The sequence below is a fragment of the Ovis aries genome, chromosome 24, assembly GCF_016772045.2.
Source record: "Ovis aries strain OAR_USU_Benz2616 breed Rambouillet chromosome 24, ARS-UI_Ramb_v3.0, whole genome shotgun sequence".
Classification (NCBI taxonomy): domain Eukaryota; kingdom Metazoa; phylum Chordata; class Mammalia; order Artiodactyla; family Bovidae; genus Ovis; species Ovis aries.
Genome location: NC_056077.1, coordinates 22895736 through 22922863, shown reverse-complemented (window position 1 = coordinate 22922863; position 27128 = coordinate 22895736). Strand labels below are relative to the sequence as shown.

General features: G+C 40.4%; 1 protein-coding gene across 6 annotated transcripts in view; it reads right to left on the bottom strand.

The window, feature by feature from the left end:
- The window catches only part of TNRC6A (trinucleotide repeat containing adaptor 6A), a 224545-nt gene that overhangs the window by 96666 nt on the left and 100751 nt on the right, over positions 1-27128 (bottom strand). The gene's annotated exons all lie outside the window — the stretch shown is intronic.

Here is a 27128-nt window from a genome sequence, read left to right as displayed (position 1 = left end):
CCGGAAGTGAATGCTCCACTCGGCAACCCCTTCCGGGAGTGTCGCAGCCACCGGCCTCAAGATGGAGGCCCTAGCAACTAGACCAGCAAACTGGGCAGACCCTTGGCAACCGCCCTGCCGCGGCGCGGCTCGGCCGCGGGCCGGACCTCCCTGGAGCTTGTCACAGCCTCGGAGCTGCCCCGCACAGCGGCTTGGGGGCCCACCGAATCCTGAGCATACCCTTTCTCGGTGCAGTCGGCTCTGATTCTGACATGAGTTCCCTCCCCTTCTCCTCCTTCTTTGCTGCGACACAAGTTTCCTTCCCTGCTGCCCGGCCCCTCCCCCACAGAAACACACCAAAAAAAAAAAAAAAAAAGAATCGCCTAAACCGCAAATTCTATCCCTGCCGCAGCATGATGAGCCCGCGCGGCTTTTGAAATCCGCCACTTGCGATTACTTTTGACCTTGGGCCAATTGTTTAACCTCTCTGCTTCTCTGTTTCCTCCTCAGGTAAAGAATGCATACCTGAGGATGACTGTGACGTTTAAAAGCGACTTTTATCCTTCGAGTTAGGCTGACCATTTGACTCAGCAATTCCTCTTCCATGAATTTCTGTTCAAAAAATAATCCTGGGTAGCTACAAATATGTCACCATCGTGATATTAAGTCCTGCGTTGATGGTAGTGAAAAATTGTGACGGCGAAAATGTCCAACATTACGAGGTGGCTTTAAAGACTGAACTACTTCATGTGTTAGGATACTGTTAAAAATGATGGTAAGGAAGAGTAACAGCAGGAGGGGAAAATGGTTACAGTAGAATAAGTGAAAAAGCAAGTTCCTCAGTAGCTCACATGGTGAAAACATGTAGATAAAGATACATACATATAGATAAAATAAAAAATATATACCTACTTGTAGATACAAGATACAGGTAGATACAGGACTACCTGTATATACAGGTATGTAGGAATATAGATACCTGATACATACATTCGTGTGCATGTGTGTGTATTCTTTCAATCCTCTCGCAATGTTTTTTTTCCCCCTCCCCTAATCTAAAGGTGACTCCAACTCTGTGCTTGAAATCCATTCCTTCTCAGAAACCTCACTATACGTGTCATCCCATTTTCCTCTTTCAACTGACTTTGATCCTTTCATTGTCTTTAAAACATGCCTAAATGTCTTCCATTAAAAAAAAAAAACAAAAAGACAAAAAACAAAGCTCCCTTGACTTTCCAGTTCTTGTCCTCTCTCAGGGAGATGTGTAATGTGTGCTAAATAGCTTCAGTCCTGTCTCTGCGACCCCATGCACTGTAGCCTGCCAGGTTCCTCTGTCCATGGGATTCTCCAGGCAAGAATACTGGAGCAGATTACCATTTCCTTCTCCAGGGGATCTTCCCAACCCAGGGATGGAACCATGCCTCTTTTCTACCCTGCATTGACACAGGGATTCTTTACCACCAGCGGCACCTGGAAGCCCCTGATGTGTAAATAAGTTAATGAATAAGAGAATGAATGAATGCACAGAAAGTCCTTAAGCATATGCACCAACATGTTAACTGACGATATGAAGTTTTACATTTTCTTGTCAATATATCTTTTTATCATTTTATACAATGCTTGTAAAAAAATTTTTTTTAATCTCTTACAGAATGTAAAATGTTGTTTAGATGCTAAGTCATATCTGACTGTTGTGCGACCCCTTGGATTGTAGCCCTCTAGACTCCTCTGTCCGTGGTATTTCCCAGGCAAGAATACTGGAGTGGGTTGCCATTTTCTCTTCCAAGGGATCTTCTCCATTCAGGGATTGAACCCAAATCTCCCAAGTCGCCTGCACTGCAAGTGGATTCTTTACCACTGAGCCACTGGGGAATCTCAATGTAAAATGTAGGGGGCACCGAATAAATCTTGTGACTCCTTTTCTTGCCATCATCCTTAAGTTTGATTCATCCATGTGAATATTTTGTTTGGTTTTCTTTTATTGTTCTTTCTACTGAAAGTATTAAAAATTATATTACAGTATATTTTAGGAATTAAAAAATTAGAACATGTATATATAGAACAGTATGCTTTCATACCAAGTTTATGATAATTTTCCATAAGAGCATAAGGCAATGAAAACAGCTATTAGGATTAGCTGATTTTTTTTTAAATTAGACTTTCTTAGGTTTGAATCGGAGAAGATGATGGCACCCCACTCCAGTACTCTTGCCTGGAAAATCCCATGGATGGAGGAGCCTGGTGGGCTGCAGTCCACGGGGTTGCTAAGAGTCAGACATGACTGAGTGACTTCACTTTCACTTTTTATTTTCATGCATTGGAGAAGGAAATGGCAACCCACTCCAGTGTTCTTGCCTGGAGAACCCCAGGGATGGGGGAGCCTGGTGGGCTGCCATCTCTGGGGTCGCATAGAGCCAGACACGACTGAAGCGACTTAGCAGCAGCAGGTTTGAATAGGATTTCTCTGATAGCTCAGTTGGTAAAGAATCCTCCTGCCGTGTAGAAGACCTGGGTTCGATTCCCCGGGTTGGGAAGATCCCCTGGAGAAGGATCAGTATTCTGATCTGGAGAATTCCATGGACTGTAGAGTCCATGGAGCCGAAAAGAGTCAGACACGACTGAGATGATTTTCACTTTCAGGTTTGAATGAATCATTGATTCTCAGCTGGGGCAATCTGCTCTCCAACCCTCACACAAAGATTTAGCAATTTCTGGTTTCTGAGTATCACAACTAGACACTACTGGTATCCATGTGGGTAGAGACCAGGGTTTTGGTGAAACATTCAACACTGCACAGGAGATTCAAACCCCTGCCCCTAACAGGCGAAGAAGGCAATGGCATCCCGCTCCAGTACTCTTGCCTGGAAAATCCCATGGATGGAGGAGCCTGGTAGGCTGCAGTCCTTGGGGTCGCTAAGAGTCGGACACGACTGAGCGACTTCACTTTCACTTTTCACTTTCATGCATTGGAGAAGGAAATGGCAACCCACTCCAGTGTTCTTGGCTGGAGAACCCCAGGGATGGGGGAGCCTGGTGGGCTGCCATCTCTGGGGTCGCATAGAGCCAGACACGACTGAAGCGACTTAGCAGCAGCAGCAGCAGCAGCTGCCCCTAACAGGAGAGTATCTGAACCAAAATACCAATAGCACCCAAGTTTGAGAAACCCTGGAACTAATTCCCAGCGTCAGGGAAGCTGAGAAGATGCAATTTCTTGAAGATCTTTTCAGAGTGGTTTGACAACCCTCCAGGGCTCTATTATGAAGTCCTGATAACCACTTTTTGCTTATCTCTTAAACTTGGCTCATAGAGGTAGGTCAAAGAAGGCTACAGCAAACAAGCACTGATTCCTTAGCAGAAACCTACTGTGACTTCCTTGGTGGTCCAGTGGTTAGGGCTCTGTGTTTCCCGTGCAGAGGGCGAGAGTTGAGTCCTTGGTTGGGGAAATTCCCGTGCAGTCAAAAAAAGAAAAAGAAACTACTAAGGGATCTTCCTTAATATTCTTTCCCTTTATTAATAATTACTCTGTCTATTGAATGTCCCATCACCATACAAACATATTCTATTAAGTTCCACAGAAAGAAAAAAATGCACACAAAACAAAAAAGCTCCACGGATGCCTCATTCCTCTCCAACTTTTTTTGTTTGTTGTATTCTCTCTTATGAGCAAAACTGCTTCAAAGGGTGTTCTACACCAACTTATTCCAGTTGCTCACCTCCTTTCCCAGCCCAGTCTAACCTGTCATCCCCACTCCCCACCCCAAATCACCCTTATCAACATCAGAAATAACCTTGATTGTCACTAAGTTGTGTCTGACTCTTTGTGACCCCACGCACCAGGCTTCCCTGTCCTTCACCATCTCCTGAAGTTTGCTCAGACTCATATCTACTGAGTTGTTGATGCCATCCAACCAGCTCATCCTCTGTCGCCCCCTTCTCCTCCTGCCCTCATTCTTGCCTAACATCAGGGTCTTTTCGCATCAGGTGGCGTATTGGAGCTTCAGTTTCAGCATCAGTCTTTCCAGTGAATATTCAGGGTTGGTTTCCTTTAGGATTGACTGGTTTCATCTCCTTGCTGTCCAAGGGACTCTCAAGAGTCTTCTCCAGCATCGCAGTTTGAAAACATCAATTATTCAGCACTCAGCTTTCTTTATGGTTCAACTCTTACATCCATAAGGGAGTACTGGAAAAACTGTAGCCTTGACTATACCGACCTTTGTCAGCAAAGTGATGTCTCTGCTTTTTAGTACACTGTCTAGGTTGTATTAATAGCTTTTCTCCCAAGGAGCAAGCATCTTTTAATTTCGCAGCTGCAGTCACCATCTGCAATGGTTTTGGAGCTCAAGAAAATAAAATCTACCACTGTTTTCCACTTTTTCCCCATCTATTTGCCATGAAGTGATGGGACCGGATGCCATGATCTTAGCTTTTTGAATGCTGAATTTTAAGCCAGCTTTTCCTTGTGGCATATGCAATCTAGTTCCTTGACCAGGGATCGAACCCAGGCCCCCTGCATTGCAGGCTCAGAGTCCTAGCCCCTGGACTGACAGGGAAGTCCAAAATGACCTTGAAGCTCCCCAATTCAATGGTAACATTTTTATTCTGATCTTAATTTACTTCTTAGCTGTATTTGTCACAACTGATCAGTCCCACTGTCTTAAGAGAGCTTCTTTTCCTGATTGTCTTGGCAGGACATTCTGGGTTTCTTTTTACCTCTCTAGCCATTCATTTTTGAGGTATCCTTTGTCATCATCTTTATTTCTTCAACAAAAAAATGTTGATCTCCAAAGCTCCCCCCACCCCTATCTCTCCTGAGATGGGTAATTTGATCCTTTCTCTTATTTTAAAATACTATTTAAATGCAGATAACTTTCAAATTCATATTTGTAGCCCATATCTCACATGTACACCCCAGAAGCTAAAATGCCAGTCTGTTTACGCAACAAGTATTTGTCAAGCTATGTATGTTCTAGGTGCTGTGCCAGGGGACAACTCTGAACACTATAAGAGCAACTACTCCCATGTGTAAAGTCTAATGAGGCAGACTGTTTTTTTTTTTTTAAGCAAACTCAGAAGCTCTGGGAGTTGGTGATGGACAGAGAAGTCTGGTGTGCTGCAGTCCACGGGGTTGCAAAGAGTCGGACGCAACTGAGTGACTGAACTGAACTGAAGTGTAGAATTACAAACTACAACAAGTGCGCAGAAGGAAATGTATGTTGTGCTGAGAGAGAAACAAAGGAACGTTACATAGAGTGTGTAGTCGAAGAAGGTTTCTTTGAAAATGTCAGGCTTCACCTGAGAACGGAGAGATAAGGGGCAGAGTGTGTTCCTGTTGCCGTGCTCAATCACGGATGACTCACTAACACAACTCACTGAAGTAAGCCAATGCCATTTCCTACAAGGTAGCGTGTTCTCTAGATTAAGTGAATATTGTTACATGCCTCATGACTGACGTTTACAGTTTGACAATTTGTATATAACATTAAATATGCCTTTCCTACCATAATGTTTTTCTATTTCTGGAAAAATCGGTAACTACGTCAGGAAATTCTTGCTTCTTCTTAGTGAGCATAGTAAGAGACAGTGGCTGTTTGAAATTAAATGTAAATGTCTTTTCTCCATTTGTCTTTCTTCCTTGGGATTTTTGTTCCTTTAGTTTCTGAGGTTACCAGAGCATAAATGTCCTTCAGCCCTCTTTTTCTTATCTAAGAAGGGTAATTGGCTAGCCTAATCCTTGGAATATTATGTACTTGAAAGTCTTTTGTTTTTCTCCCAAGTCTCTACCAGATATCATCATGAAATGTATATGTACTTTTTAGATGAAGCTCACTCAAAAGATTTTTAAATTTAGAAAAATGTCCATAATAATGTATAAATGGTTATTGAAGACATGAACATAAATGAGATTTCCTGGAGAGAGTGTATTTGTTTTATTTAACCAAAATATATTTGGTACTTAATATGTGGCAATGGATGGGCCAATTATGCAGCGTTTGAAGTGCTTTTAAAAAATTAATCATTATTGTTGTCCTCACACAGCCCAATAAGGTAGGTATGTTATCCCCATTTTACAGATGAGGATAATTAACTTATACAAAGCCACCTAAATAATAGGTGGTAAAATCAAGCAATTTGTTTTCAGAGCCTAGATCACTAAACACTACTTTGTAAATCTGTTTTCCTCAACTGAATCAACCTTTGTAGCTCCCTTTGATAAGAAATATTTTGTAACACCACCCCTACCATCCGTAAATGATCATCATAGTTAGTAGAAGTTACTTAACATATAATTTTAAAATCACATAAAATGACATCTGAAATAAAGAGTCAAAGAAGTATAAATAAAATAAAACAAAATATAATAAAAAGTCTTTCACTATGTAAATATTGGGTAGTTGTCTACACTGGAAGACTCAGTAAAGTTGGCGGATGCTGGCACCTATGTGTTGAATCACTCCTACCAGTGCAGGCTGACACAGCAGTGTTGAAATAACTACTCATACACCAAGAAGTGTAGTGATGCTGGAGATGCCATTTCTCTGGAAGGGAGAACAACTCTCAGTCAAAGTTCTCAACAACTAGGAAACAAGTCTCTTTCAATTTAGGGGAACATTGCATTACTGAAATTTTAAGGGTATATTAACACTGGGGAAAACAAGAGTTAGGTCCTTGCATAACTACAAATGTGCCTTTTACTCATGAGAATGGATGGGGGGTGGGGAGTGGGGGGGAATCCTACGTTTTGTGTGACTATCCCAGGCGGCTCAGTGGTAAAGAATCCCTCTGCCAATGGAGGAGATGTGGGTTTGATCCCTGGGTCAGGAAGATCCCCTGGAGGAGGAAATGGCAACCCACTCCAGTATTCTTGACTGGGAAATCCCATGGACAGAGGAGCCTGGTGGGCCACAGTCCATGGGGTCGCAGAGAGCCAGATATGACTGAGTGAGCACATGCATGTGTGCGCGTACACACACACACACACACACACACACATCCCCGTTCAGCCCGCTCAGCCTGTTCAGCCCCTCTCCCTCTTTGTGATGAGCCAAAACTTTTCAGTGCTTTCCCCAACTCCTCTGGGGAGTGGAGACGACGGATTACATTATGGAGAACTATCGCTGTGAAGTGAGGAAAGAGTGGAGGAAAGCTACCCCAGTGGCAACCTCGCAAGGCAGGACTAACAGGATTAAGCGTCATGTAATGGGGACAAATGATGCGTCTCAGACGGACGTGTCAAAATTCAGCCTTATTCCTTCTCTGTCCCACTCCCCCCACCACACACAAACCTGTTCCCAAAAGACAATTTCCCTCAGATAGTAATAATACCTAACAGTAAACCATCCCAGCCAGAAACCTGAATTAATTTTGATTCTTCCTTCCCTCCCATCCAATGCATCCTTGTTATTTTGTTTCCAAACTTCTTATTTTCCCCTTCTGCCACCCCCGCCCATAACCCTGAAAATGCCACAGGTTCTCTTTCCTTCCTCTTTCTCTTTGTTGAGGAATAGTTTAAATACAATAAAATGCACACATTCGAGGTAAAAAAAAAAAAAAAAAGACGAGTCTTGACAAATAAATATGCCCTGGAAATTCCCTTGTGTCCCTTTTCATCACTCACCTGTTTTCCCTTCACCCCACACGCACACCTGACACCCAGAAACCACAGCTCTGACTTACATTGCTATGGATTAGTACTGTCTATGCTGGAGCCTCAAATAAACAGAGTCACATGGTATGCGTATATCCTTCAGTGCTTAGTTACTCTTGCTGAAGTATCTGAGAGTTATTCACATTGTTGCATGTGTTGGTTCATTCCTTTTTTTTTATTGAGAGTTATCCCATTAAATGAATGTACCACGGTTTGTTTATCATCCTCCTGCTGACTGATACTTGGGTTGCTTCCAGTTTAGGGTTATTGTGAATAAAGCTGCTCTGAACATTCTTGTATGAATTTTTTTTTTTTTTTTGGACATGGGACATATGTTTCTCTCTCTCTTGGATAAATAGCTAGGAATAGAAATACTGAATCACAGGATAAGGGCATTCATAACTACAGAAGAAGCTATACAATGTTTCTGAAATGGTTACAACAGGTTACATTTCCAGTCCCAGAAAGAGCTCAGGTTATTTTACATTCTCACCAGCTTTACACAGGTTCACTTGAAATCATTCTCCATTTAGCAGCCCCAGTGATTTTTCTTCAATTGACAACTTGATGATCTTACTCTCCAGTTTAAAATATTAATTCAAAGGCTTTCCAGGGCTCTTGACTCAAAGCCTAATATCTTTAATGTGGTTGGCAAGGTCTCCCAGTGCTATCTGCAGTCACCTGCCTTTTTCCAGACAATTCAATCCAAGGGCTTTTCTTTTGTTTTCTAAAAGGTGTCCAGGTCTTGACCCAGCTTGCTCCTTGCCATTCTTCAGCTCTCCACCCTATGTCACTTCCTCAGGATAGACTTTTCTGACCACCACCCGCGTTGACTTTATTAGGTCTCCCAATCACATATTCTAAAGACATCCTCTACTTCCTCTTCATGACATGATCGCATTTGTAATGTAGTCCTTCCATCATTATTTGCTTAATTTGGGGGAAGGGTGGTTTGATTTTTGATTCTCCAGATTCCTTGTAAGCTCCAGGAGAGCAAGGTCCACATCTGCCTTGTTCTCACTCTATCTTTTGTATCTAAGCAAGTTGCCTAGTATATATCAAGCCCTTAATAATACTTACTGGATAAAGGAATGATTTTTCCATGCTTGCCTACCTCCCTCTATCCAAATATTCACATTGCCACCAAAGTGATTTCCTAACAAATAAGTCTGATCAAGTGCTGCTGCTGCCGCTAAAAAATTCTTAAACAAATCTCTGTTCTTAATAGAATACTATCTAAAACCCCTTGCCTAGCGGAAAAAAAAAAAAAAAAGGCTCTTTAAGAACTCTTAGTGTGTAACCTGCCCTGTTTCTTAGGATTCCTGCTCTGTGTTCCAGTGTCACTGAGTTATTGCTACTTTCATATGTTTTTCAAAGACTCTGACTTGAACATGTTGTTTACCTCCTATCACATCCACCTAACAAACTTCTACTTTAAATGTCAGTTCAAATAGCCTTTCATAAGCCTTCCTAGAGATTCTCTGGACCTCTTACTAATATAGATGCAATTCATGTGTCAAAATTAACTTAGACCTCATTGACTATTTCCCCCTCTTATTCAGGTAGAAACTCAGCTCTCCTAGAAAGGACCTCTTTAGCATTTAGGACTGGAATCTTACATGTTCTCATGAGATAACTCATTTTATCCAGGCACTGCTGGCATGTAAGGCCCACAAGAATGGGGACTTGTCAGTAGGTTTCAGAGTTGTATTCACAATACCTAGAGTGGTGCCTGGGAGGTATTAAGCATTGCTTTAATATTTGTTGAGTGATGAAGAATGAATGTCGTCTTTATTCCAAGCAGTTCCACAAGGTGAGTCAAGGAGCATCATTGTTCTCCCAGGCACCAGCTTGTTACCATCTTGACTACCAGAAAGAACTGGATTCTTCTAGACATCTTACTTTCTTGGATCTGCTGGGTTTTGCTTTATCTTCCAGATACAAGCAACATTCTTTCATAACGCTTTTGTTTGATCCACCAGGCACCTTGATTGTTTTGTTGAGGATAAAGTGGGTACTTCTACCCCTTACTAGGTCTCTCAACATTCACTACTAAAGTAATCAGCTACTGTTTCCCTTTTTCTCTGAATTGAAGAAATGACAATAGCACCTGCTTTGCCCTGAGAGCAAACCTCCTTTACTCTCAGTTCATGAATGTTAGTGAGGAAATGCTGCACGAACACTTTTGAATGTAAAATTTTCTTATACACACTGACCAAATATAGGGGCTTCCCAGGTGGTGCTAGTGGTAAAGAATCCACCTGTTAATGCAGGAGACATAAGATACACGGGTTCAATCCCTGGGTTGGGAAGATCCCCTGGAGTGGGAAATGGTACCCCACTCTAGTATTCTCATCAGGAAAATTCCATGAGCAGAGGAGCCTGGTGGGCTATAGTCCTGGGGCTGCAAAGAGTCAGACACAACTGAGTGACTGAGGACATACACAGTATTAAATAAATATAGTAAGGGATATAACCCTCTCAAAAAAATAGGAAAGTCTATGTCTGGAGAAGGAAATGGCAACCCACTCCAGTATTCTTGCCTGGAGAATCCCATGGATGAGGAAGCTGGCGGGTTACAGTCCATGGGGTCGCAAAGAGTCGGACCCGACTGAGCAACTAACGCATAGGTCTGCATAGACACAAATGTATATTGTTCATCATTCATTAAACATTAGGTGAGGAATAGGGACTTCAACCAAGGTGAAGCAGATAAAGCGTTATTTACCCTCCCTTCTGAAAAAAAACTAAAAATACAAATAAAATTCATGAAACAAGAGTTTTCAAAACACTGAGCACCAAGGAGTGAAAGACAGCGACCCCCGGGACTCCTCTGGTGGCTCAGTGGTTAAGAACCTATCTTTCAATGTAAGTGACTCGGGTTCAATCCCTGGTTGGGGAACCAAGATTCCACATGCTGCAGGGCTACTAAGCCCACAAGCCACAGCTAGAGCGCTGATGTGCCGCAGCTGCTGAGCCCGCGTGCTCTAGAGCTGTGCTTCACAGCAAGAGAAGTCTGGGAGCCTCAACCGAGAAAGCCCTCGAGCCACAACACACACCCAGGGCAGCCAAGTAACTGAGAAAGTGAGCCCTGGGAGATGGAAACAAAGGAGGTGAGCCCTATGATTGCCCAAGATTACCGCGTGAGGATAGTTTCTTGGCAATAACACAGTGGAACAGGGAGGGGCAGCCCAAGCAGAGTGGACTCCCTGAATTGAGGCAATGAAGCTGAGAGTCTGGAGCAGTAAAGTGCAATCAAAGTGGCTAGATTGACAGGTCAGAGTGCCAGAGAGGAGGGAATCACACAGGCGGAGTGCTCTAGAGATCTGCAGAGGGTCACACTTGCCGCTGGAGCTGAGAACCGAACAGTGCCTTCATGTCATGGAATGACTCAAGATTGGGAAATATTGGAAGAATTGGAAGGAAAATATATAGACTCACAGAGTTCCTGTTCCTATTAGTGCAGAAAACCTCGGGCATCAGGTGTACTCAGGAGGGTTTTGCATTAATATTGGGACAAACTTAGGTCTAAACAAACACTACTTTAGTGCTACCCAACAAAGTTTCTAAAAACATCCCACAGCTCTGGTGCTACACAATGAAGTTTAAAAGAACTCTCTAAAAGGTTCAAAGAGTTTTTAGCTAACTACATCCCAGAAGAAAATTTAGGACCACTTATATGAATGCAAAAGTATTCAACATGAAACAAAGTAAAATTTGCAGTGTATGGCATCAAATAGAATATTGCCAGATACGTGAAAAATAGGAAAATATGATTGTAAGGAGAAAAATTAATCAGTTGAAATTGACCCAGAAGTGGCATAGATGTTAAAATTAAGAGGAAAGGACATTAAAACAATCTTTATAACTGTATTCCAAATGCTCTAAAAGTTGAGATGTGGAAGATATTTTTTTTAATATCTAAAGTAAATTTCTGGAAATTAAAACTACAATGTCTAAGAAGAAAATAGACTGGGTGGGGTTAACAGCAGATTAGACCCTGGAAAAGAAAAGATTGCTGAACTTGAACACAAGGCAACAGAAACTCTCTAAAATAAAACAGATGATTGGAAAAAAGACTAAAAATTAAATGAAGAAATCAATGAACTGTGAAACAAAAAGCGCCTAATATGTATGTTATTGGAGCTTCTGAAGGAGAGAAATGGGGAATAGAAAAAATAGTTGAAGAAATAATAGTAAATTTTTTCCAAATTGGATGAAAACTATAAACCACAAATTCAAGAATATTAACAAACATAAAACCCACCCCTCACATACATATACACACCCCTCGCATATACACACACTATGATGAAAATAACACCAGTACAGTATAATCAAATCATTTAAAAACAATCATCAACAGAAGAATCTTAAAAGCGGCCAAAGAAAAAGACATTATAACCAAGGAATGGAGTCAGAAGACAGTAGATTTTTTTTTGAAACAGTGCAACCAAAAAGACAACATATTTCAAGCATTAAAAGAAAAAAATTGATCAACCTAGAATCCTATTATCTGCAAAAATACTTTCAAAAGTAAACAGTAAATAAAGGCTTTTCAGGCTTCGAAAATCTGAAATAATTGTCACCAGCAGATCTGTCCTATCAGAAAAAAAAAAGTGGTAAAATGAAGTTTTCAGACAGAAGGAAAATGAGCAAGATAGAAATCTAGAGTATATAAATGAATAAAGAGCACTGGAAATGGTACCTACACACGTAAGTCATAGATAAATATGAACACATTTTTTCTTGTTATGTGGAGACCCCAGTTGGATTCCTGGGTTGCAAAGATCTGCTGGAGAAGGGATGAGCTACCCACTCCAGTATTCTTGGGCTTCCCTTGTGGCTCAGCTGGCAAAGAATCTGCCTGCAATGCAGGAGACCTGGGCTTGATCCCTGGGTTGGGAAGATCCCCTGGAGAAGGGAAAGGCTACTCACTCCAGTATTTTGGCCTGGAGAATTCCATGGACTGTGTAGTCCATGGGGTGGCAAAAAGTTGGACATGACTGAGCGACTTTCACTTTGACTTCATCACACAGCATCATCGGATATCATTAAAAGATAATTGTTTAAAACAAAAATGAGATAAATGTATTGTGGGGTTAACAACATAAGTAGAAATAAAACGTAAGACAACAATAACTCAAAATCTGGAAGAGGAGAAATAGATGTACTGTTGTAATATCTGTTTACCAAGATGTAAACTATTGCTTAAAGGTAGAATATGATGAAGAAAGTAAATGTAAACACTACAGCAACCGCTAAAATACCACAATGCTGCTGCTGCTGCTAAGTCGCCTCAGTCGTGTCCAACTCTGTGCAACTCCATAGACGGCAGCCCACCAGGCTCCCCCATCCCCGGGATTCTCCAGGCAAGAACACTGGAGTGGGTTGCCATCTCCTTCTCCAATGCATGAAAGTGTAAAGTGAAAGTGAAGGCGCTCAGTCATGTCCGACTCTGTGCGACCCCATAGATGGCAGCCCACCAGGCTCCCCCATCCATGGGATTTTCCAGGCAAGAGTACTGGAGTGGGGTGCCATTGCCTTCTCCAAATAACACAATAGTTAACGGCTATTAAGCTGCTGCTGCTGCTGCTGCTAAGTCACTTCAGTCGTGTCCGACTCTGTGCGACCCCATAGAAGGCAACCCACCAGGCTCCCCCTGTCCCTGGGATTCTCCAGGCAAGAACACTGGAGTGGGTTACCATTTCCTTCTCCAATGTAAGAAAGTGAAAAGTGAAAATGAAGTCGCTCAGTTGTGTCCGATTCTTAGCAACCCCATGAACTGAAGCCTACCAGGCTCCTCCATCCATGGGATTCCCCAGGCGAGAGTACTAGAGTGGGGTGCCACTGCCTTCTCTGGCTATTAAGCTAACAAAAGAGTAAAATGGAGTAAGGTAAGGGTTCAGTTTTATTCTTTTACAGGTGGCTATGCAGTTTTCCCATCACGCATGCATGCTAAGTCACTTCAGTTGTGTCCAACTCTGTGACCCCATCGACTGAAGCCCGTCAGGTTCCTCTGTCTAATGGATTCTCTAGGCAAGAGTACTGGAATGGGTTGCCATGTCCTTCTCCAAGGGATCTTCCTGACCCAGGGATCAAACCCTTGATTTTTCTGTCTCTCACCATTTGTTAAAAGTCTGTCCTCTAAACGTTAAAAGTTCTTGGCATCCGACCAAGGAGTAAAATGAAGTCACAATAATTATACAACTAAAAGTATACAGAAAAAAAAAAAAAAAAAGGAAAATGGAAACAAAGAACAAATGGGACACACAGAAAACAAATGGCCAAATTGTGAAATTTAAATTTACTAGACCACATCAGATGTAAGTAGTCCAAGCATCCTAATTAAAGGCAGAAATAGAATGGATACAAAAGAGGGATCCAGCTGTATGCTGCCTACAAGAAACCCCCTTTAAATACTAAGACACAGACAGGTTAGAGGCAAAGAGAAGGAAAAAATAAACTAGGCTAACACCAATCCAAAGAAAGCTGAAGTGTTTATATTAATATCAGCAAAGACTTTAGAGCAAAGACTATGACCAGGGAAAATGATAATCCTTTTTTTAACAATAATGGGCCAGTTCAGCAAGAGGGCATCCCAGGTGGCTCAGTGGTAAAGAATCTGCCTGCCAGTGCAGGAGACACGGGTTCAATACCTGGTCTGGGTCAATCCCATAATGCCACGGAGCAGCTAAACCCATGTGCCACAACCACTGAGACTCTTCTCTGGAGCCCAAGAGCTGCAGCTACTCAGCCCACGTGCCGCAACTATTGATGCCTGCACGTCCTAAAGCCTGTGTTCTGCAACGAGAGAAGCCGCCGCAGTGAAGTCGGAGCACGCTAGAGAGTAGCCCCCGCTCCCTGCAACTGGAGAAAAGCTTTCACGGCAGCAAAGACCCAGCACAGCCAAAAGTAAATAAATAAATACATTTTTTAAAAGGGAGGAAACACTGAAGATCAGGGTGGTAATAAGTGAAACAGAAAACAGTAAACAATGGGGAAATCAATGAAACCAAAAGCTAGTTCTTTGCGAAACTAGTTTTATCAGCAAAATTCATAATTTTTTAGCCAGGAAAAAAGAAAACACAAAGTAATAATAACAGAAATGAATGAGATGATAATGCTACAAGTTAAAAAGACATCAAAATGACAATAAGAGTATAAGCCAGTTTATGCCAAAAATTCAGCAACTTAATTAAAATGGACAAATTCCTTGAAAGATAAGCTACAAAAACTCACTCAAGAAGAAAGGATGACCTGCATAGTCTTCTATCCGTTTACAAATTTGACTTTGTAGTTAAAAACCGTCCCATGAAGAAAAGTCCAGGTCAAGATTGCTTCATTTATTCTAGTAAATATTTAAGGAATGAATAACATCAAAGTCTACCAAACTCTTCCAGAAAATTAAAGAGGAGGAACTATTTCTCAATTCCTTATAAGAAGTCAAAATTACTCCAGTAGCAAAGGCCAAGATATTACAAGAAGAGAAAACTACAGACCAACATTTCCGATGAACATGAATATGGAATTTAAAGTGTTTTTGCAAAACAAACCCAACTGTATATGAAAGACAACATTCCACAACCAAGTGATGTTTATTCCAGGAATGGAATCAATCATCGCATTATAAAACTATACAGAATCCACCTGCAATGTGGGAGACCTGGGTTGGATCCCTGGGTTGAGAAGATCCCCTGGAGGAGGGCATGGCAACCCATTCCAGTATTTTTGTCTGCAGAACCCCCATGGACAGAGGAGCCTGGTGGGCTGCAGTCCATGGGGTCACAAAGGGCTGGACACGACTGAGCGACTAAGCACAGCACTCAAACACAGTACGGCATATAAGAAAAACCATGTATTCATCTCAGTAGAGGCAGAGAAAGTTTTGGAAAAAAAATCCAGTATTTGTTTCTGATTAAAGAAAAAATCTCACAGCAAACTATGAATAGAAGGAATTTTCCTCAACATGATACAGGGCACTTAAATTCTACAACTAACATGATAGTTCATAATGGAATACTGAATATTTTTCTCTAATATTAGGAATAAGACAAAGATTCTTACTTGAACCTCTTCTATTCAACATTGTTCTGGGGGTGTCTATACAAAAGAGTAGAAATGAAGTACAACTATCTTTATTCACTTTCGATGCAGAAAGTTCTATAGAATCTACAAAAATGCTCCTAGCTTTAGTAAATGGGTTTAAAGGCAGCAGACAAAAATCAGTTCTATTTCTATACAATAGCAATGATTAATAGGAATTTGGAATTAAAAATTGCAATTATTTTCAATGGCATCAAAAAATATGAAATGCTTAGAGATAAATCTGACTAAATGTGCAAAATCTATACGCTGATAACAAAATATTGTAGAGAGAAAGTAAAGAGTACTTAAATAAACAGAGAGATAAGTGGCGCTTACAAATTGGAAGACTTGGTATTATTACGATGTCAGTTACTCTAATTTGATGTCTGGTAATGGTTTAGTTGCTAAGTCATGTCCTACTCTGGTGACCCCACGGATGTAGCCCACCAGGCTCCTCTGTCCATGGGATTTCTCAGGCAAGAATACTGGAGTGGGTTGCCATTTCCCTCTCCAGGGGATTTTCCTGACCCAGGGAGCAAACCCAAGTCTCCTGCACTGGTAAGCGTTCTCCTGCCACACAGGCAGATTCTTTACCGATAAGCCACCAAGGATTTCTAATTTGATGTATGTATTTACTGGAATGATAATCAAAATCCCAGCAAGATTTTTTTTGGGGGGGTGGATTTGGAAAAAATTGACAAGTTGATTCTAAATCTCATCTAGAACTATAGAGGACATATAATAACGAAAATAACCTTGAGAAAGACCAAGCAACCCAACTTCAAAGACTTATTAGAAAGCAACAGGAATAGTGTGGCATTGACTCCAAAATAGATACATAGATAAATGTACCAGAACAGAAAATCCCAAAACAAATCTATACCCATCTGATCAATCTATTTTCAGCAAAGGGTGCCAAGATAATTTTTTCAATAAATTTGCAAAAAAAAAAAATAGTACTTCAATCCATTCCTTATATCATACATACAAATTAACTCAAAATGGATCATATACCTAAATATCAAAATAAAAACTATAGAACTTTGGGAGTAAACATATGAGAAATCTTTGTGCCCTTGGGTTAGGCAATGATTTCACAGTCACCAAAAACATAATCCATAAGACATCAAAATTAAAACATATCAGCTCTTTAAAAGATGCTGTTCAGAGAGAGAATGAAAAGGCACAGACAGGGAGAAAATATGTGCAAACCACATAAAGAATTTATGTCCAGAATACATAACAGAGTCACAAAATTCAATAAAGAGAAAATAACCCATTTTTTAAAATAGGCCAAAAATGTGAACAGACCTTCAGTAAATAAGATACACACACGCTCAAAAGATTTAGTACTTAGAGAAATCAAAACTAAAACCACCATAGGATACCACTACACACCTATTAAAAACGTCCAAAAACAAGGCTCATAATACTATTGTCAGTAAGGAAGTGAAGCAACTGTAGCTCTTATACACACTGCTGGTCGGACATAAATTATTCAATTATTTTGAAAAACCATTTTGATAGTTTTTTAATAGGTACTTACCCAAAAGATATAAATGCATTTGTTCATACAAAGACTTGTACATGAATGTTCAGAGACATTTTCTTTGTAACACTTCAAAACTAGAAACAACCCAATTGTCCATCAACAAAAAAAGGCTTAAACAGACTGATTAATATATATATAGTACAATATTCTTCAGCACTTACAAGGAATGAACTACTGATATACACAACGTGGATGAACTCAGATCCAAAATAGTATAAATTGTATGATTTATACGATTTATACTAGAAAATGCAACTTATTTTATAGTAATAGAATAGAATAGATCAGTGCTTGCCAAGGAATAGGAAAGATTCAGGGAAATACAAGAGGGCAAGATTACAAAAAGACAAGAGAAAACTTTTGGGGATGATGGGTATGTTTATTATTTTGATTGTGGTGACGGTTTCACAGCTGTATACATATGTTAAAGCTTCTCAAATTAGACACTTTAAATATGTGAGTCAATAAAGCTGTATCTTTTTTAAAAGGTTTGGCAAAGAACTTTTTGGCTTCAAAATGTAAAAGGAAAATGAGTAACTTCCCCGTTAGTGATCAAAGTGAACATCACCCAGAGATGGTAATATCTGAATCTAGCACCACCTGGAAGGATGCAATAAGAACACAGCATCATTTTTTGGGGTTCCTATCGAAGATGAGTAATTTGAACCTGATCATGAGGAAACCCCAGATCAACTAAATTGTGGGGCATTCTTCAAAAGAACTGGCTTGTAATTTTTTTTATGTGTCAAGCTTATAAAAATCAAGGAAAGACTGACGGAAGGAGACTAAAAAGATACAGCCACCAAAAACAATGCTTGATTCTGAACTGGATCCTTTCCCTACAAAGACACCATTCAGATAATTATGGACCTGAAGAGTTCGAGGATTAGATGATAACGATGTTAATATCTGATTTCAATCATTGTATTAGGTTACACATGAGAGTTTCTGAGCTAACGGGAAATAAACTCTCATTTACTTTAGGGTGATGTGGCATGGATTTGGTTCTATTTTCAGGTTGTGTTAGCAATTTACTCTCAAATGGTTCGGTGCAGGGGTGGGAGTTCTTATTCTGTATTTCCAACTTTTCGGTTACTTTGTGATTGCTTAAAAAAAAAAGCTCTACTTACTCCTTTATTAATGTATTTGAGCTATCTGTGGAGTAGATTCACAGAAGTGAACTAGCTGGGTCAAAGGATTTTAACATCCTTAAATGCGATGTGTGTCCTTAGTTGCTTAGTCGTGTCCGACTCTTTGCAACCCCATGGACTATAGTCCACCAACCTCCTCTGTCCATGGTGATAAGTATCACCAAATGATCTTTCAAAGAGACTGCCAATTTATGCCCTGGCCAACGATTTATGAAGGCATCTATTTCCTTTTATTTGTTTTGGGCACTATTAAGCACTTTTGGTTTTTCCAGTAGTCATGTATGGATGTGAAAGTTGGACTGTGAAGAAAGCTGAGCGCTGAAGAATTGATGCTTTTGAACTGTGGTGTTGGAGAAGACTCTTTGAGAGTCTCATGGACTGCAAGGAGATCCAACCAGTCCATTCTAAAGGAGGTCAGTCCTGGGTGTTCTTTGGAAGGAATGATGCTAAAGCTGAAACTCCAGTACTTTGGCCACCTCATGCGAAGAGTTGACTCATTGTAAAAGACTCTGATGCTGGGAGGGATTGGGGGCAGGAGGAGAAGGGGATGACAGAGGATGAGATAGTTGGATGGCATCACTGACTCTATGGATGTGAGTTTGAGTGAACTCCGGGAGTTGGTGATGGACAGGGAGGCCTGGCGTGCTGCAGTTCATGGGGTCGCAAAGAGTCGGACACGACTGAGCAACTGAACTGAACTGAACTCAACTGAAGCACCTTTTAGCCATGTTACTGGTGTAATGGTATCAACACTTTTAAAAATATTTATTTTTAATTGATTGATGATTGTTTTACAATATTGATTTGATTTCTGTCATACATCAACATGAATTAACCATATCAACACTTTTGATCTTTGTCAACGTGTTATCTCATTTTAATTTCTATTTCTTTAGTCACTAGTGAGGTTGAGAGACTTTTTATGTGTTTATAAGCAATTTGGATTTCTTTTTTGTGAACTTCATGTTCACGTCCTTTGTCCAGTTTCACGCCGTTCATATTTTCCCTTTTATTTATGAACTCTTTGATATTAAAGAAAGTGGGGTTTTTTTGTAGTCTGAATTTTTTTCACTTTTTTCTAGTACGTTATCTATCTTTTAACTTAGTCTATGCTGTTTTTATACTATGCAGCTATTTTCATTTTTATGTAGCCATTTTTTTCCTATTCAGCTTCTGAGTTTTGTGGCTTGCTTAGAAAGATTTTCTTCAATTCAAAATTATATGTGTGGGTGTACACATGCCCATGTTTTCTTATTCTTTGTCTCACTTATTTATATTTAAATTGTTTATTTGTCTGGGATTTATCTGGTGTAAGGAATCAGATAAGCACCCAGCTTTATGTTTTCTTAAATGGCTGGGCAATTACCTGAGAACCAATGACTACACTGTATGATTTTATTTCTTTCCTCCCTGATTTGAAATACAGCTTTACCATACACTAGCTTCTCAAGTGTACTTAATCAGTTTCTGAATTCTAACCTGTTTCATTAATCTGTCTTTCTTTTCATGTACCAGTACCGAACATTTTTCACAAATGCAGCTTTATAACATGCTTCAGTGCATACTAGGGTCACGAAGAGTCGGGCACAACTTAGCGACTAAGCCATCACCATACTAGGGTTAATCCCTCTTTATTACTTTTCTTTTTCAGAATTTTCCTGGCTGGCCTCACTTGTTTATTTTTCCATTTGAACTTTAGACTCTTATCTACTTCCACAAAAACCTATAATGTATTTTTATTGACATAAAGTTAAAAATCAAGGTTAATTTAGGGAGAATATGTATTTTCACACCATTAAATCTTCTTATTGATGAACATGGTATGTATTTTCATTTGCTTCTTCTTCCACCTTCTTTCATCTTTGTTGCTGCTGACATTATAAAAGCGGGTATTGGCGCTCTTTTGAGTACAGTATTTTTCTTCCTTTTTTTCTAGCTTTCTTTTTCTGAAACATAAAAAGGCTGTTGATTTTCGATATTTGTCTTGCAACCAACCACCTTCCTGGCTTAATTCAGTCTGTTTTAGAGATTTTTTTGAAAGAGTTTTTCCAATAGTACTCTTGGGGTGTCTGCTGCTGCTAAGTCGCTTCAGTCGTGTCTGACTCTGTGCAACCCCATAGACGGCAGCCCACCAGGCTCCCCCATCCCTGGGATTCTCCAGGCAAGAACACAGGAGTGGGTTGCCATTTCCTTCTCCAATGCATGAAAGTGAAAAGTGAAAGTGAAGTCGCTCAGTCATGTCCTACTGCTATCGACCCCATGGACTGCAGCCCACCAGGCTCCTCTGTCTATGGGATTTTCCAGGCAAGAGTACTGGAGTGGGGTGCCATTGGGCTGTCTAGATATGTAATTATTTTACCTGTGAATATCATCATATTGTCTTCACGCTGGAATTTTTAAACTTATTTTTAAATCTTGGGTTCATCTGGAACAATGTTTAAAAATAACTGTTAAAGAAGGTAAGGGCTTCCCTGGTGATCTAGTGGCTAAGGATCCACCTGCCAATGCAAGGGACATGGGTTCCATCCTTGGTCTGGGACGATTCCACGCGCCAGGGAGCAATTAAGCCCGTGGGCCACAACTACTGAGCCTGTACTCTAGAGCCCAGGAGCCGCAACTGCTGAAGACCTAGCACCCTAGGATCCGTGCTCTGCAACGAGAGAAGCTCCCGCAGCGAGACGCCTGAGCACTGCACTGAGAGCAGTCCCTACTCACCTTCACTGGAGAGAGCCCACGCATAGCACAGCCAGATATCAACCAATCCGTCTCTAAGAGCAAAGACACTGAATGATACTTGGTACTCTGTAATGACCTATAGGGGAAAAGAACCTAAGAGAGTGGATACCACAACCAGAGAGTGGCCCCCACTCTCCACAACTAGAGAAAGCCCACACACAGCAATGAAGACTCAGCATAGCCAAAAATACATAAATAAAAAAGAGTGGACATGTGTACATGTACAACTGATTGACTTTACTCCTGAAACGAGCACAACATTGTAAATCAACTATACGCCAAGAAATTTTTAAAAAATTTATTGAGGTGTCTTTATAATTGATAAAATAGAAATGTCAATAAATGGAAAAAAGCTGAATGAATGACAAAGTGAACACACACGTGCAGCTCCACACACCCCACTCCCAGTTTCCATTCTTACACCCCTCCCCACAGGAAACCACTGCCCTGTTGAGAACAGGTTGTGTGCATTATGGTTTTAAGATGCTACTGGATTCTGGATTGTGTGTGAAGATTACACTGGCTTTGTGGGAAAATCTGACTTTCTTTTCCCTGTGTATTTGGTTTAAAATAACTAAATTGCCAATATTCAACTGTTTTGGAACTTCAAAGATAGCAATTGCATTGAAAAAATTTAAATAGATGGAAGGACATTCAGAATACCTAACATTATTAAGATGGCAACACTCCTCAAGTTGGTTGAGAGATTTAACACAACTGTATTGGAATACCAGCTGGACTCTTTATAGAAATTGACAAGCTGATCCTAAAATTGATGTGGAAATAAAAGGGACATAGAATAGCCAAAGTGAAAGTATAAGTCACTCAGTCATGTCCAACTCTTTGTGACCCCATGGACTGTAGCCTACCAGGCTCCTCAGTCCAAGGAATTTTCCAGGTAAGAGTACTGGAGTGGGTTGCCATTTCCTTCTCCAGGGGATCTTCCCGACCCAGGGATTGAACCTGGGTCTCCCGCAATGCAGGCAGATGCATTACCGTCTGAGCCACCAGAATAGCCAAAGCCACCTAGAAAAGGAACAAATTTGGATGGCTCATATTTCTTGATTTCAAAAGTTACTACAAAACAGTAATTAACACTTTGATAGACATAGATACCAACATAAAGATCGATGGAAAAGAATTGGGAAATAAGTCCTATTTGCAATCACTTGATTTTTCAACAAGGATATTAAAACAATTAAATGAGTGAAACAGTAGTCTTTTCAATGAATGGTGCTGGGAAAACAGGATGGTCAAATGCAAAAGAATGAAATTTGACTCCTAACTTTCACACATACAAAGATTAACTCAAGATGAATCAAAGACCTAAATGTAAGAACTAAACCTGTAACACTCTTAGAATAAAGCATAAGAGAAAATCTTTATGATCTTGGATTTGGCAATGGTGTCTTAGACACAAAACTAAAATCACAAACAAAACAACAAAATAGACAGATTCAGTAAAGTGGACTTCACGAAAATTAGAAACTTCGGTGCATCAAAGGACATTACCAATAAAATGGAAAAGAAAACCAATTTAATGGAAAAATATTTTCAAATCATGTATTTGATGAAGGACTTGTATCTAGAAAATGAATGTAAGGAACTGTTAGAACTCAATAATAAAAAGATACATAACTGTGCAAAGAAAAAGGAAACCATAAACAAAACAAAAAGACAGCCTATGGAATGGAAGGAAATATTTGCAAACAATGCAACTGACAAGGGCTTCATTTCCAAAATATACAAACGGCTCACAAAACTCAATATCAAGAAACCAAAAGGGATGGTACGGAGAGGGATGAAGGAGGGGGGTTCAGGATGGGGAACACATGTATACCTGTGGTGGATTCATGTTGATGTATGGCAAAACCAATACAATATTGTAAAGTAATTAACCTCCAATTAAAAGAAAAAAAAACCAAAAAAATCCAATCAAATGAAAAAGAAAACTGGCAGAAGACCTAAATAGATATTTCTCCAAAGAAGACATACAGATGGCCAATGAAAATATACTCAACACATGAAAATTTTCAGCACATGAAAATATATTCAACATCATTAATTACTGCTGCTGCTGCTGCTACTAAGTCACTTCAGTTGTGTCCGACTCTGCGGCCCCAGAGACGTCAGCCCACCAGGCTCCCCTGCCCCTGGGATTCTCCAGGCAAGAACACTGGAGTGGGTTGCCATTTCCTTCTCCAGTGCATGAAAGTGAAAAGTGAAAGTGAAGTCACTCAGTCATGTCCGACTCTTAGTGACCCCATGGACTTCAGCCTACCAGGCTCCTCCGCCCCATGGGATTTTCCAGGCAAGAGTACTGGAGTGAGGTGCCATTGCCTTCTCTGTGCTAATTACTACAGAAATACAAATCTAAACTACAGTGAGGTTATCACCTCACCCGGGTCAGAATGGCCACCCTCAAAAAGTGTACAGATACTAAATGTTGGAGGAGGTATGGAGAAATGGGAACCTTCCCACACTGTTGGTAAGAATGTAAATTGGTGCAGCTACTACGGAGAATAGCATGGAGTATTGATGAAAAACTCAGAATTACCATATGATCTAGCAATCCCAATTCTCACATCCACATGTGATTACTGGAAAAACCGTAGCTTTGACTATACAGGCTTTTGTTGACAAACTAATGTCTCTGCTTTTTAATATGCCATCTAGGTTGGTCAGAGCTGTTCTTCCAAGAAGCAAGCGTCTTTTAACTTCATGGCTGTAGTCACCATCTGCAGTGATTTTTGGAGCCCAAGAAAATAATGTCTGTCACTGTTTCCATTGTTTCCCCATCTATTGGACCATAAAGATGGTTCATTAAAGAGAGAGTTGGACCATAAAGAAGGCTGAGCGTTGAAGAATTGATTCTTTTGAACTGCGGTGTTGGAGAAGACTCTTGAGAGTCCCTTGGACTGCAAGGAGATCAAACCAGTCAATCCTAAAGGAAATCAATCCTGAATATTCATTGGAAGGGATTGATGCTGAAGCTGAAGCTCCTACACTTTGGCCACCTGATGCGAAGAACTGACTCATTAGAAAAGACCCTGATGCTGGGAAAGATTGAAGACAGGAGGAGAAGCAGATGACAGAGGACAAGATGGTTGGATGGCATCTCCAACACAACGGACATGAGTTTGAGCAAGCTCTGGGAGATGGTGGAGGACAGGGAAGCCTGGCATGCTGCAGTCCATGGGGTCGCAAAGAGTCAGACACGACTGAGTGACTGAACAACTAGCAATCCTAATCTTGGCCACATATGCAGAAAAAGAAACCCTCTAATTTGAAAAGATACATGCACCCTAATGTTCATAGCGGCACTATTTACAGTAGCCAAGACATGGAAGCAACCTAAGTGTCCATTGACAGATGAATGGATAAAGAAGATGTACACACACACACACACACACACACACACACACACACACACACACACACTGGAATATTACTCAGCCCTAAAAAGAATGAAAGAATGAGATAATGCAGTTTGCCGCAACATGAATGAACTTAGAGATTATTACACTAAATGAAGTAGACAAAAATATTATTATGTCATTTATTTGTGGAATCTACAAGATAATACAAATGAACTTATTTACAAAACAGAAATAGACTCAAAGACAGAGAAAACAAACTATGGTTAATAAAGGGGAAGGAGGAGAGGGATAAATTAGAAATGTGGGATTAACAGATACAAACTACTATATTTTAAAATGGATAAACAACAAAGCCTTACTGTATAGTACAGAGAACTATATTCGATATCTTGTAATAACCTATAATAGAAAAGAATCTAAAACAGAATATATATGTATGTGTGTAACTGAATCACTATGCTATACACCTGAAACTAACACAGCTTTGTAAATGGATTATGCTTGAAATTAGAAGAGAAACATAACTCAAATAAGAAACGTGAAAAGGATCTGTAAGACATTTCTTCCGGACAAACGGCCAATAAACACGTGAAAATATGCTCAACATCAATAGTCATGAGGGAAATGAACAAAAAATCAATGAGATATCACTTTACATGTACTGGAATTGCTATAACAAAAAAAGAAGGATAATAACGAGTGCTGACAAAAATGTGGAAAAACTGACACCCTCACGCACTGCTGGTGAGAATATAAAAGAGGATAGCCACTTTGAAAACAGTCTAGCAGTTTCTCATAAAATGTAACATAGAGTTACCACATGACCCATGAACTTCACTTCTAAGTATACACCCAAGAGAAGTAAAAACATATGTCCATATGAAAATTTGTTCACAAATATTTTTAACAGTTCTATTTATAATAGTCAAAATGTAGAAGTAACTCAAATGTCTATTGACTGCTCAATGTGTAAAGAAATGTGGTAGATCCATTCAATGGAAGATGATCTGGCTATAAAAAGGGACGGATTACTGATACCACCCACGACATGAACGGATTACTGATACCACCCAGACATGAATGAGTCTTGAACACATTATTGTAATTGAAAGAAGTCATACGGGAAAGACCCCATATTATTAATATATGATTCCATTTATATGAAATATCTAGAATAGGCAAATCCATAGCGTCACAAAATAGATTAGCAGTTGCTTAGGGCTGGGATGGAGAAAGTTGGTGAACTGGGGGGATAATGGATATTGGGGTTTCTTCGTGGGGTAGTAAAAATGTTCTAAAATTGATTATGGTAATAGCTGCACAAGTCTGTGAATATACTAAAAACTATTGTATTGTATACTTTGAATGCATGAATTGTAGGGTATGTGAATTATATCACAAGAAAGCTGTTACCGGAAACATGTCATTTCATATGGTTCAACCCAATATTGTCCAATGTTTTTTTTCTAAAGTTTCTTTAAAAAATATTTATTTATTCAACTGCATCAGGTCTTAGATGTGGCACGTGGGGTCTTCCTTGCTGTGTGCAGGTTCTTTAGTTGTGGCATAAGAACTCTTAGTTGTGGCGTGTGGGATCTAGTGCCCTGACCAGGCATCGAACCCAGGGTCCCCTGAAATGGGAACACAGAGTCTTAGCCACTGGACCACCAGGGATGTCCCCCAATATCTTAAATAGCCTCAGCTTATATGGTATGACTTGAAGAACTGAATCGAGGAAGAGAAGAGGGAATGTAAAGATTACCTGCATAAGAAGGTAGAAAAGGAGGCAACCAGTGGGAGCAGCAGGGGGCTGGTTTGCTTTTTGAGGAGAGGACTTAGACTTCCTGCATAGGAAGAGGAGAAAGAAGCAGCGGAGTGGAAGATGTTGAAGAAGCAGGAACAAGGTTGACAGATGACCTCCAGAGTCATGGCGGAAGCAATCACCTGGGAAGGAGTCCAGCCTCTCTCCCGTAAGACAGGAAGGAAGAGGGAGAGGATGAATTCAGATACTAATTAGTTGGTGGTGCAGGGAATTTTTTTTTTCTTCTTACTGGCCTTAATTTTTTCTGGAAAGAAGGCAAAATCGTTTGTAAAAATATAAGAAGAGAGAGCAAGGTCGTGAGTTTGAAGAGAGGAAAACGTTAGGGCTTGGTAAGGGGAGTGAATGAGGAAGCACAGGGGCTTGGGAGGGCTTGAAGGTTTGAAGATCCGGCTGCCAGCAGAGCAATGGACTCTGAAGTGATGCTGAGACATGACCCCTGCAGATCCCTGGAGTCTCGTTCATTTGGGAGCCATCTCCTCCTGAGTCATTCCTGCTTCAGGCCAGACAACCCCAATTCTTTCAATATTACTCATACATTTTGGCTTTGAGCCTCTTACTCTCTGGACAGCCTCCTCTGAACTGGCTGCCTTTGGCAACCTTTCTCCCAGAACAGAATGTTCTTTGTTGGTGAGTGCTGATCCAAGTCCACCTCCCTGATTCTGAGCCCTATGCTTTCATTAATTCAACCTAAGATGACCAGATTCCACTTGGCAGCCTCATGGCATTGGGTCAGTGCCAAATAAATACAAGGAGCAGACAGAAATCTACCTGATAA